The sequence below is a fragment of the Glycine max genome, chromosome 12 (genome assembly GCF_000004515.6).
Source record: "Glycine max cultivar Williams 82 chromosome 12, Glycine_max_v4.0, whole genome shotgun sequence".
In the NCBI taxonomy this organism is placed as follows: domain Eukaryota; kingdom Viridiplantae; phylum Streptophyta; class Magnoliopsida; order Fabales; family Fabaceae; genus Glycine; species Glycine max.
The window spans coordinates 12837670-12849512 of NC_038248.2; the positions used below are offsets into that span (position 1 = coordinate 12837670).

Here is an 11843-nt window from a genome sequence, read left to right on the forward strand (position 1 = left end):
GCTCCTCCTTCGTGGTTGGTTTGGTGGAGATGCCCAGTTAGTTCGCAGTTCATGATTATCGTCGCGGTGGATGTCGCGGTGCAACAACGAAGGAGGTAAGTTTTTTCCATTTACGATTTGAAGTTGGATTTGTGAAAATCCATAATAAACATACAGATTGACAATCCGTATAAGTTATACGGATTCTCAATCCGTATAACCTAAAAAAATTATTTTGAATGTTTTTTTTATAAATTTAGTTATATTTTTAATATATATGTGTAAATATTATTACATTAAGTAGTTTATGCAAGTGTATAAAATATGAAATTTTAGATATAAAATTTCATATATATGCTTATCAATCTCAATGTAATATATTAGTATATGCAATAAAAAATAATAATAAAATCATGTGATAGTATATATTAAAAAACATATTAATTGATATATCGACATACCTATCTAGTGTAAAAGATTCTAAAATAAGTTTCAACATAGAAGTTTTTTAAAATAAATAACTTATTTGTAAATAATTACAATTATGTATGGTTTTTTTTTAGGTGTTGTTAGTTTGTCATTTGATTTTTTTAATATTTTATTAAAATGGACAAAGATCATTGGAGATATGATAACATAATCTCTGAAGAAGTTAATATAAGTGAAGACAATAGAGAGGAACCTGGTGTGTTTAAAAATATTGATTGTTTTGATGCCTTCAATATTTCTCATATATTGACTTTGTATTTTGTTAAAGTAAGTAAATGAATGTCCCTTGAAGACTAAATATGTATTATCCTTTTTGTAGGTGTTTGCTACCCGTGATGACGTTTTGCATTAGGCTTGCTCTGTTGCGTATGATATCAGTTTTGTAGCGATGATAATGAGGTCAGACACATATACTGGAAAGAGAGAAAGGACCTCATATGTTTTAATTGGTTGTGAGAAGAGTGAAAAATATAGGACATACAAGAAAGATTTAGTACGAATAGTGACTGATAATAGAAAATGTGGGTGTCTTTTTAAGTTACAAGCAAAACCAGTGTTGGGAGGTGAGGGTGGATGGTGAAGTCAATATGTGGGAGTCATAATCATGCATTGGCTAAGTCATTTGTTGGATATTCATATGTTGATCGATTGACTGAGGATGAGAAGATTATTATTGATGATATGACAAAGTCAATGGTCAAACCAAGGAATATTCTTCTCACTTTGAAGGAGCACAATGTCGATAGTTGTTTAACAATGAAGCAAGAATGCAATGCAAGATATGTACACTGTTATTCTATAAGAGGCAGTAATAGTGAAATGCAACAACTAATGAAGCTTCTTGAACGCGATCAGTATATCATTGGCATAGACTAAAAGATGAAGATGTTGTACATGATGTATTTGAGAGTTATCCAAATGCAGTGAAATTAACCAATGTCTGTAATTTGATATTTCTCATAGATAATACCTACAAAACAAACAGATGCAAGCTGCCTTTACTTGACATTGGTGGTGTGACACCTACTGGAATGACATTTTCAACTACATTTGCCTATTTAGAGGGAGAACGTATAAACAATGTTGTTTGGGCTATAGAACAGTTTCGAGGTATATTTTTTGAGACGTGATACAATGCCTCGAGTTATTGTTACTGGTAGAGATTCAACATTGATGAATGCAGTGAAATTTTTTTTCCCTGAGACAACTAACTTGTTGTGTCGGTTTCAAATTGATAAGAATGTGAAGGCGAAATGTAAAACCATTGTAGATAAAAAAAAATGCATAAAATTATGTCATGGAAGCATATGAGAGTTTGGTGGATAGTCCTTCTGAGCAAGAGTTCGATGACTGCCTTATGAAGTTTGAAATTGCTTGCTCACCATGGTCAATGTTTGTTGACTATGTCAAACAAACATGGTTGATTCCCCACAAGCAAAGATTTGTTAAAGCCTGGAAGAATAAGGTGATGCATCTAGAAAACAGAACATTGTAAATGTATATTGGTTTTAATAACAACACATCAATGGATAAAAATAATTGTTTGTGTTTACTTGTTTTTGTTTTTCAAATGTAGAATTGAGTCTGCACATTGGGCCTTAAAAAAACTACTGTAAAATAGTCTTGGAGACCTATGTAGTGTTTAGGAGGTCATGAACAACATGATCACTCTACAACACACTAAAATTAAGGCATCTTTTGAGACAAGCACACATATGGTCAAATATGTTTTTAAAGTTACCTTATACAAGAGACTAATTAGCATGGTATCAAGGTATGCGTTAAACTAGATTATTGTTGAGTTTGAGTGTGTAAATTATGTTGGCATTGATAGTTATCATTGTGGATGTATAATGAGAACTACTCATGATCTTCCATGTACATGTGAGCTAGTTAGATATTTTCTTGGTAGCATATCAGTTGACACAATCCATATGTTTTGGCAGAGGCTATGTTTTTCAGACTAAGGTTTATCTAAGCCCGAAGTCAGCATAACCGAAGAGATGGATGCCATATCCAAACAGTTTGAAGAGCTTGATGTATGTGGAAAAGTGACTCTAAAGAGTAAACTTCAGAAAATTGTCTACCATGATCAAAATTCTATGTGTGCTCTTCCTGAAAAGGTCAAAACAAAAGGTGCTCAAAAGAAACAGATGATCAAACAACAAAGATCAATGAAGCCTGATTCATCTTACTGGGATTATGTGGATGCATTACATTATGTGCAAAATAACAATTCTTTAATGAAATGTTGTGCATCATCATCTGAACAACCAAAACCAAAGAGGAATATGCCAATGTTGGATCAATTTCATTCATGCATTCATGATTTCATTGAAAACATTGTCGATGTCTAAGTTGATGGTAATTTTGGATATCGTGCAATTGCTGGCTTATTAGGTATGGGTGAAGATTCATGGTCTTTGGTTCGTAACCATTTGCTGAAAGAACTTGCATAATGGTTTGATGAGTATATACATTTGCTTGGTGACATAGACAAATATGAGGAGTTAAAGCGGTCTCTACTTGTTGATGGATTATCTATTGTATATTAGTTTTTTTGTTATGTATTCATGGATAAATTTTTTTGTAAATAATCCTAATTAAAATTGTTACGTGCAAGTTACCATGAATAAGAAGATGAATATAACTGATATAGGTTATGTGATTGCATCAAGGTATAACGTCATCCTTGCTTCTCTTTCTCTCCAACAAAGCATGACATTTTTTCCTCTTAGAAATCAACCACCGAGAGATAGTTATGTACATCACATTATATGTATTGGTCATGTGTATGCCAATCGTTTTGTTAAGGTATAACAATGACCATCCTGTTTGTTAATTTTTTATTATAGCATGTGTTATGAATGTTTGAATGTGTATTTGTCTATATAACATGTATTTTTAAGAGATGGTTCCCTTGCTGTGAACAACTTTGTTATGGTCAACACATTGTCATTATCAAGAAAAACAGTGACCTACTCCTTATATTAGTAGAATGCACCAGTATACCAATTTCATGAGGTTGACCACATAATATGTTGATTTAAGATAAGATTGAACCTTTTGTTATTGTTTGGACAATGTTTGTAACTTACATAGTTGTGACAACATGAATAATGCATGTAATGCAGCAATTAACATGTCTTTGAATGGACGTTCATATAATTATTTTTGTTATGTATTCATGAGTTGTTGAAATATTTAGATTAGAAAAAAGGCAGGTTTACCAAACATAAAAGGAAGAATTATTTATGGGGTTTATGGTTTACAAGGTTTAGGGTTTAGGGTTTAAGGGGTTTGTGATTTACGAGGTTTAGGATTTAGGATTGACTTATTTTAGGGTTTATGAATTAGGTTTTAGGGTTGATATGTTTCACGGTTTATGATTTATGGTTGATATATTTTATGGATTAGGAAGGACTTCTGGTTCTAACCATAATCTACAAATTTTCACATTAATATCAATTAATGTCATCGTTCAAATAACATTCGAGTTTCATATTTCATAACAATTTTTTTTCATTCTATTACTCAAAAACTAACTAACAAATTTACTAATAAATCTTCTAAAATCCTATTGTATTATTAAATATAGTATATTTTAAAAAATATAATAAAAACATTTAAATTAACCTTAAATGATTAATCTAGCAAACTAAAATATATCATCAAAATAAAACTACAAATTTATTTTTAGTATTTTATAAATTACTATTTAAAAATTCATAAATAAGTATTTAATTATTTGATAAATCAATGTACAAATTCATTTTTAAAATTTTATATTTCAAATCACTATTTTGTGCAAAATAAAATATATGATCAAAATCAAAGTATAATTTTATTTTTAATCATTAATAGATGACTATTTTAATACTTTTATATATTTATAAATGAATGAAGAAATTGGTTTATATATTTATTATACTTCAAATCACTATTTATATAGATATTTAATAATATTAATGTAATAATATTTATATAAATATATTAATAAGAAACATTTTTATTATACAATATTACCTATTTTTGTTTAAATAAATTTTAAAAAATATACATTATAAAAATTGGAAATTTTTGTTATTTAACTATTTTATAAATAACTATTTAAAATATATTAAAGTATTAAAATAGTTTTTAATAAATTAAAAAACAACAAAATTTATACAATATTTTTTAAATAAACAAAATTATTAAATGAATTATTTATTAAATAAAAAATATATAAAACTAACAAAAACACGGATTGAGAATTCGTATAATCCATACGGATTGACAATCGGTATAAATTATACATAATTGTAATCCGTATGGATCATACGGATTGACAAATCATATGATCCATACGGATTGTTAATTCGTATGATCCATACGCTAATCTGTATTCTCATGCGGATTCCATTTCACATGTCCCATATGGATCTGTATGGGTTTTACGCAGTCAAACAATTAAAAAAAACACAAACAAATACTCATGGCGGGGAGGTGAGATGAATGGTGAAACTCAATGGAGGGGAGGGGACATGCTCGCAACGCAGCAAGGAAGGAAAGGAAGAGTTGTGTCGCGACGTAGCAGGAAAGCAAAGGAGGACTTGTGTCCCATGAATGGTGTGTGGAAGGGTTAGGTGTATTTGATTTTTAACTTAAGGGTGCTTTTGAAATTTCACTATTATACTAGGTGTAAAAAAACTTTTAACGGTGCAAGAAGAATATCCCCAAAATTAAATGTGGCTTTTTTGTTTCTACCCAATAAGCCATGCATACCAAGATACTTGCCATCACCCGCACTTTCCCTCTCCCAGTCCAACAATAACGTCCTTGTGATTTCACATTACCACTAAAAGTAACATTTGATTTGTGCAAATTTACCGCTTGGCCAGACGTCTTCCATAAAAAAGATGAGACACAAGGAGCACCTCTACAAATTCTTACACCAAACATATCTCTCATTAGGGGTGTGAAAAAAATCGGTTTGGATTGAATCGGATTATAAATGAACTTAAATCGAATTAGTTTTTTTCCTGAACTAAGTGTACTATTTTATAAAACCAATTTGATTAATCGAATTGTTTCTTCAAAACAAGTTTGGTTAACTGAACTGATTTTCATTTAAATTATTTACTTAAAAAAAAATACTTCGAAAATCAGTTCAAAACTTATTCGACTCTTATAACCAGTTAAAAACTAATTCAGTTCAAAATCAGTTTTTTAAAATCAGTTCGATTTTGAACCAGTTTTTAAATTAATTTATCTATTTGGATATAAAACCGAACTGATTAAAATAATTCAAAATCAATTCAATTCAATTTTTTTATCAAACTAGTTTTTACACACTGCTATCTCCCATACTCTTAGCTTTCTTATCAATGAAGAGAGTTATTCTGTAGAAATTATGAACAAGTAAAGAGATACGAGATCACCTTAATGCAATCCCCTTCCGAAAATGATCAGACCCACCAAATCTTCATTCACCGTAATTAAGTAGGATATAGAGGTCACACATAACATAGTATAACTATTCCACTTTGGATCAAACCCAAGCTTACAAATCAACTACAAAAAAAAGAAAAGAAAATTGATTATAATAAACAAAATATTTGTAAGAGAATGAGACTCATTAGCCTTTTAGTTTTCGTGGACCTCACACTAACGTTGTACTTGGTGGCGAAAAGATAACAAAAAGGAAAGGCGTGGAAATAAGAGAGACCAAACAAACTGAGTCTATTTGGTATTTATGATAGGTCCACTAGAATCTATTTTGATACAAAAGTACTAAGAAATGACAAAGAAATGTGTAAAGACTCTACCTATATAATTACTTGGTACCAGCCCGTGTGTCTCTTGTTTTGGCTTAATTTGTATCATTCCATGAAAATTCACTAACCCTGTGGTTGGATGGGGAAATTTAACTAGGTAAAGTATTTCAACAGAGATATTAAATTGCCTTTCAATAATCTAATATGTTTGGATAGGGTATTTTAAAAGTAATTAAAATGTTGTCATTTTTACAAAGTATTTTAATATACTAATTTGAGAGAATTTGAAATTCTCATTAAAAAGCAAAGAAATTAAAATTCCTCATAACCCTCTCTCAGCACACCACGAGCGCTCTCTCTCTCATCACATGCACACCACGAGCTCTCTCTCCCTCTCAGCACACCATCACAAGTTCTCTCTCTCTTTCCCTTTCAGCAGCGTCACGAGCTACCACTCCCTCTCCGTGGCTTTTCTTCTTCTCACTGGTAAGTTCCCCTCTCCCTCACTCATCTCTGTTTTTTTTTCTTTTTTCAAGTTTATGTTTGTTTGATTTTGATTCCATTTTTGTAGTTATAAGGGTTGCTTGATTTTTTTGATTTATGTTTCGTTTTCTATTTTATTTATTTTGTTTCCGTGATTTTGATATGTTGGTGGGTGTGAATTGAATGGATTTGGAGTTGAGATAGATTGTGAGCACCATATGTTTGTGAATATGCGTCAAAGAGAAATAGAGAAACAAATCTATTTGAATTTCTTGAACTGTATGTTTTATGAAGCACAAACCACTGCCACCAACTCTAGATCTGTTTGTTTTATGAAGCATCTCTTCTTATCTAAACAACGATTTCATGATTGCAACTTCCACTTTATGCTGCCCATCATTATAATTATTTGCGTTATGGGCAGAACAGACCTTGTTGCTACAATGGATTGCAGACATGTCCTATTGCTTCCTTTAAAATTTGTCCAACTTTGCTTTCCATTTTTTGGTTTTGGATCTCCTTTTAGTTTATGTTTTTACTAAGCATTTAGTCCTTTTAATTTTTTGAAATTGTTGTAGTCCAACTGAATTGTTCCAAGTCAACATAAATTAATTGAGCTCAATCCAATCTTTGACGTTTTGGTCCTTAAAATTGAGTTTCTCCTTGTGAAACGTTTGCAACATGCAAACTTGCCAAATGACAATGGCGAAGTGAAAGAGAGGTATAGAAAACTTGGAGAGTAAAAGGGGACCACAGGGAATATACACAAAGATAGAGCACTAGATAGTGGACCTTGGAGAGTTACAAGTGATTAGGTTGCAATTTATAACAAGCACACTTACTCTTTTGAGTAACTTCATGAGTGCATGGTGACTAGGTTCTACTGCAACCTTTTGTGAACCAAGGCTTTCCATGTCATGCCTTCAATTCATTAGGAGTCGCCCACTTGGTAAAACTTGGTCACTGATCAGAGTAGTGGCTGGTTGGGTAGTTAACAACACCTCCTTGAAGCAAGTATGAACAAGTTTACCCTCTTCTTAAGGCACATGATTTTGAAAATGTTATACCTTTGTTGTGTACATATATATTTTTTAGCAAGTATGTGTCCAGAGTTCAAACCTTAGAAGATCATTGACCCTTTTGTGAACTCATTCATGAGTTTAAGGCACCTGATTTGAAAATGGTATGTATCCCTGTGTTGGTGTGCACTTTTTTAAGAAACTCCAAGCTAATGACCAGGGGTATCTGACTAATCAGACCACTGTTAAGAACCCAAGAAGGTAACTAAAATAGAAAAATAAACCCAACGGAATGAAAAGAATACTGTCTTTTTATTCAGTTTTAAGAAATTCACAGCCAGAGTCAATGGCTCCTAGACAGACTATGCCTTTGTTTGATTTAAAATTATGAAAGTACTTCTACAAATTCCAATATAAAACTGCAAGTTTCAATAATATTAATTTTTTTTAGGATTAAGACCATTATTAAGAAGAAAAGGTTTGTTGTTTTAAGAGTAAAAATACTTTTTAACTCTCCCAACTTCAATCCAAACATTCATTATATCTCTGCTAATTCTCCAAACTGGAGTAACATATAGGAGTATTCCCCCCCCCCCCCCATGTGCTCAATGCCTGTGCATAGTTGATTATTATTTTCAAGTGCAGGAAAAGATTAGAAAATGTTAACACCTTCTAATACTTGCTAAACCTTACCAGGTAATATCTGATACGTTAGTCATCCTATTCTCCAATCCTTCCTGTTTTTATTAAGTTAATCCTAACTCTTGTTGCCATTCATGAGAAGCTAGAGTGTGGATTCATCATCTAATTTATATCTCAGCAATGCCATTCTTTTTCTTGTGCTTATTTTTTTTCCATCCTCTTTGTTTTCTTGCCTCAAACTAGAAGGTGCTCTTTCTGTATCAGTGGATAGAGGCATATGGGTAAATGGCTTCAAGTGAGTGGACTTATTTGGGGAAGTTGGTAATTTATTACTGTTAAGGAGACCATGAGTGCCAAGTATTTAGTGTTTACAGGATACTCTTTAGGTTGATTTCCTTCCCTCCTGAAATAATTGTTCATGGTGTTTCTCCTCTTTGGTCAAATTTGAATGGTCGTTATCTATGATTCAGTTTTCATGCATGCCTTTTGATGGCATTTCAACTCACCAAGCTTATAACCTTCATCTTTCATGAATTTTTGGGCAGTGTCAATGGATTGGTATTGTAGATATCAAATAAGCATATGTAAACTAGTTATTTGTTTCCTCAAGAAAATTAAATTGTCCAGATGGGGATCATTTTGTAGGCCTAGAAAGTATTGAATGGAAAATGGTGAAACCTGATGAATAATATATGAGAAATTGATGGATTTTTTTTAATGATGCGGAAGTGGCAATGGTGGTTGTATTAATGTATATTCTGGAAGTAAAAAAAGAAAGTCTGGCTAGATGTAATAGTGTAGTACACTTTTTCTTTTTGGAAGGTCGAGGGGAAGACTTATTCTAATCACACACATCTTACATCAACTCTAGGTTTTGGTCTCCTGCTATGCCTGTCAATAGCTACTCTTCCCAGTCAAGTCTTCCTTGACATGCTACTTGTAGTTTATGATAATGAGAACTACTATTAAATTTAACTTAAAAAAAGAAAAGAACCTCACAGAGTTGTGACTTCTGAGTTCTGACCCTACTCTCTTTCACATATTTGTATGCATATGTATCTCTAATGTCTTCTCTCCCTTCCCCATGCAAATATCTCCAAATGATTAAAAGCATGTTTGGTTTCATGTAGAAACCACCCTAAACCTTGCTTGTGTATGAAAAGAAACCTCAAACACGGTGGAATCCTGTTTGGCACAGTTTCAGGCAAAATTAAGTTTGTTCTCAAATGTAGTTTTGACTCCTTAAATGCTGAAGCAACATTTTTGTTACTTTTGCATTAGGGGAAAAATGTTCATTTATGATTTTGTGTCTTTTTTATGATTTTTGTTACTTTTGCATTAGGGGAAAAATGTTCATTTATGATTTTCAATTTTCAAATTATAAATTTGTGTCTTTTTTATGCCTAGTTGAGCTCATATTTTCACTATAGTTATTTTTCTTTCCTCTTGTGACTTATATTATCTTGTTTCTTCTCCCCTAAATGGCAGCATTGGATGTTAATTATTCAGGTTCCTCGACCTTTTACACTTGATGATGAATGAAGATTATGGAATGAAGAACATTGTTTTTTTTTTTTTTTAAATTTGGACCTTGTAATTCTTGTTTAAGATCTTTGTTTGGAACTTGATTAATTAGGATCTTGTAATGCTTCTGTTGATTCGTGTTTATGCGTTGGTGCGTTATTAACAATTTGATGTGTTATTAATAATTTGAATTTTCTTCCCGTACGAACAATGAAATTAATATCATTTGAATTTTGTACGAGATAATTGTCTTTAAATTACATAATTATTTAATTTTAATATATTTTTTAAAATTATTGCAAGATTAGGTAATTAATTTTTTAAACAAGAATAAAGAATTACATATCATTCATCTTTTAATTTTGTAGTATTGTTTAATCCAAGTTTTTTTGTGTTACTACAAAAATATTGTATAAGATTCAAAATTATTTAGCTTTAAAATTATTTTGATGATTTAATTATTAAACATTTAAAAAATTTATTATTATATATTTTATAACATTAAATTTATTTTAAATATTTAACTATTTAAAAAATGACTCATGTTTATTTTCATTCAATATTAAAATTTTAATTTTTAAATAAATATTTAAAAATAAAAATTTGAATTTCATTAAAATTAAATTTTCTAGAAATCTTTAAATTGCTCATCCAAAAGACATGGTAATCAAATTCATTAATTATCTCATTATTCAAAATTATCATTTTTTTATATTTTTCTTGAATCAAACATTTCTCACCTATTTTTATAGGTAATATTTTTTTATCTATTCTTTTAGTCTTATCAAATGAAGGATAACTCTTCAATCCTCCCTTTTAACTAACAAATCAAAACATATTAACTATCAAAACATCGCGCCAGGTAGGGGTCGAACCTACGACCTTCTGCTTAGGAAACAGACGCTCTATCCACTGAGCTACAAGCGCTGTTTTAATAGCGTTTTCACAGGTTTATTATATAGCATATTAAGTTTGTCATGTTCAGTCGAAATCCATGGTCTCTGCTGCTACCATTGGCTGGTAAGCCTAAGCTTTGATAAAAGGAGAATGCCTAAAAAACTCGAAGCGCGCCAGGTAGAGTCGAACCTACGACTGTACCATCATTCTACCCTAAAAATGGTTACTGTACCGTGTGTACACACACACACATATATATATATATATATATATTTTTTTTTTTTTCTTTTAAACCAGATATATTATTCATTGTAGGATGCAATCTTATTTCAATCCCATATAATTATTATGAGGGACAAAGTTATATTCCTTTTAAGTATTTAATAAAGTTGTCTAAACAAGATTCAAATTTAACATCTCTAAGATAAAATAACTACCTATCAATTAATTCACACATTTGGTGATTATTGTATTTTTTTTCTTCAATACATTATGGTTATTATATTGTATATACATTTAGATTTATATTCACAATGAATTTTTTGAAACTACAATTACTTTGAAATAAGTTAGCATTGATTTTAAATAAATATAAATATGTTTTTTTCAACATAAAAAAGTTTAGGTGAGTTACTTGAGTTCCAAAGATTCATGAGGATAAAAATATATCTCAACATTTAATAAGTACTTATAAAAGTATTTATAGATTAGTCACCAATGATATCTCCACATCGATAGTAGAAATCGAATTCATGTTTTTGTGGAATATAAATTTATTTTATCAAATAGATTAATCATTATCGTATCGGTATATATAAATGTTTTAGGTTTACTTATACTTTGAGGAATTAATTTTTAGTTCAGAATAAATTGAGTAAAATAATAATTTTAGGTAAATTTTATATTAAATAAAATATTTTATATTATGTTTTAATACTAACTTACTTTTAAAATAAAAAATATCAAAACATAAATCATGTTTTAAAAAATCAATTATATCCTAAATTAATTTTATTGTAGATGAATCTTACATACGCCCCAGACACATGCT

The 11843-nt window shown here is 30.4% G+C and overlaps 1 non-coding gene across 1 annotated transcript; it reads right to left on the minus strand.

The window, feature by feature from the left end:
• Nucleotides 1–10749: 10749 nt before the first annotated feature.
• Nucleotides 10750–10822, minus strand: TRNAR-CCU (transfer RNA arginine (anticodon CCU)). Its single transcript has one exon. It is a non-coding gene; the product is annotated as a tRNA-Arg (tRNA).
• Nucleotides 10823–11843: the final 1021 nt, after the last annotated feature.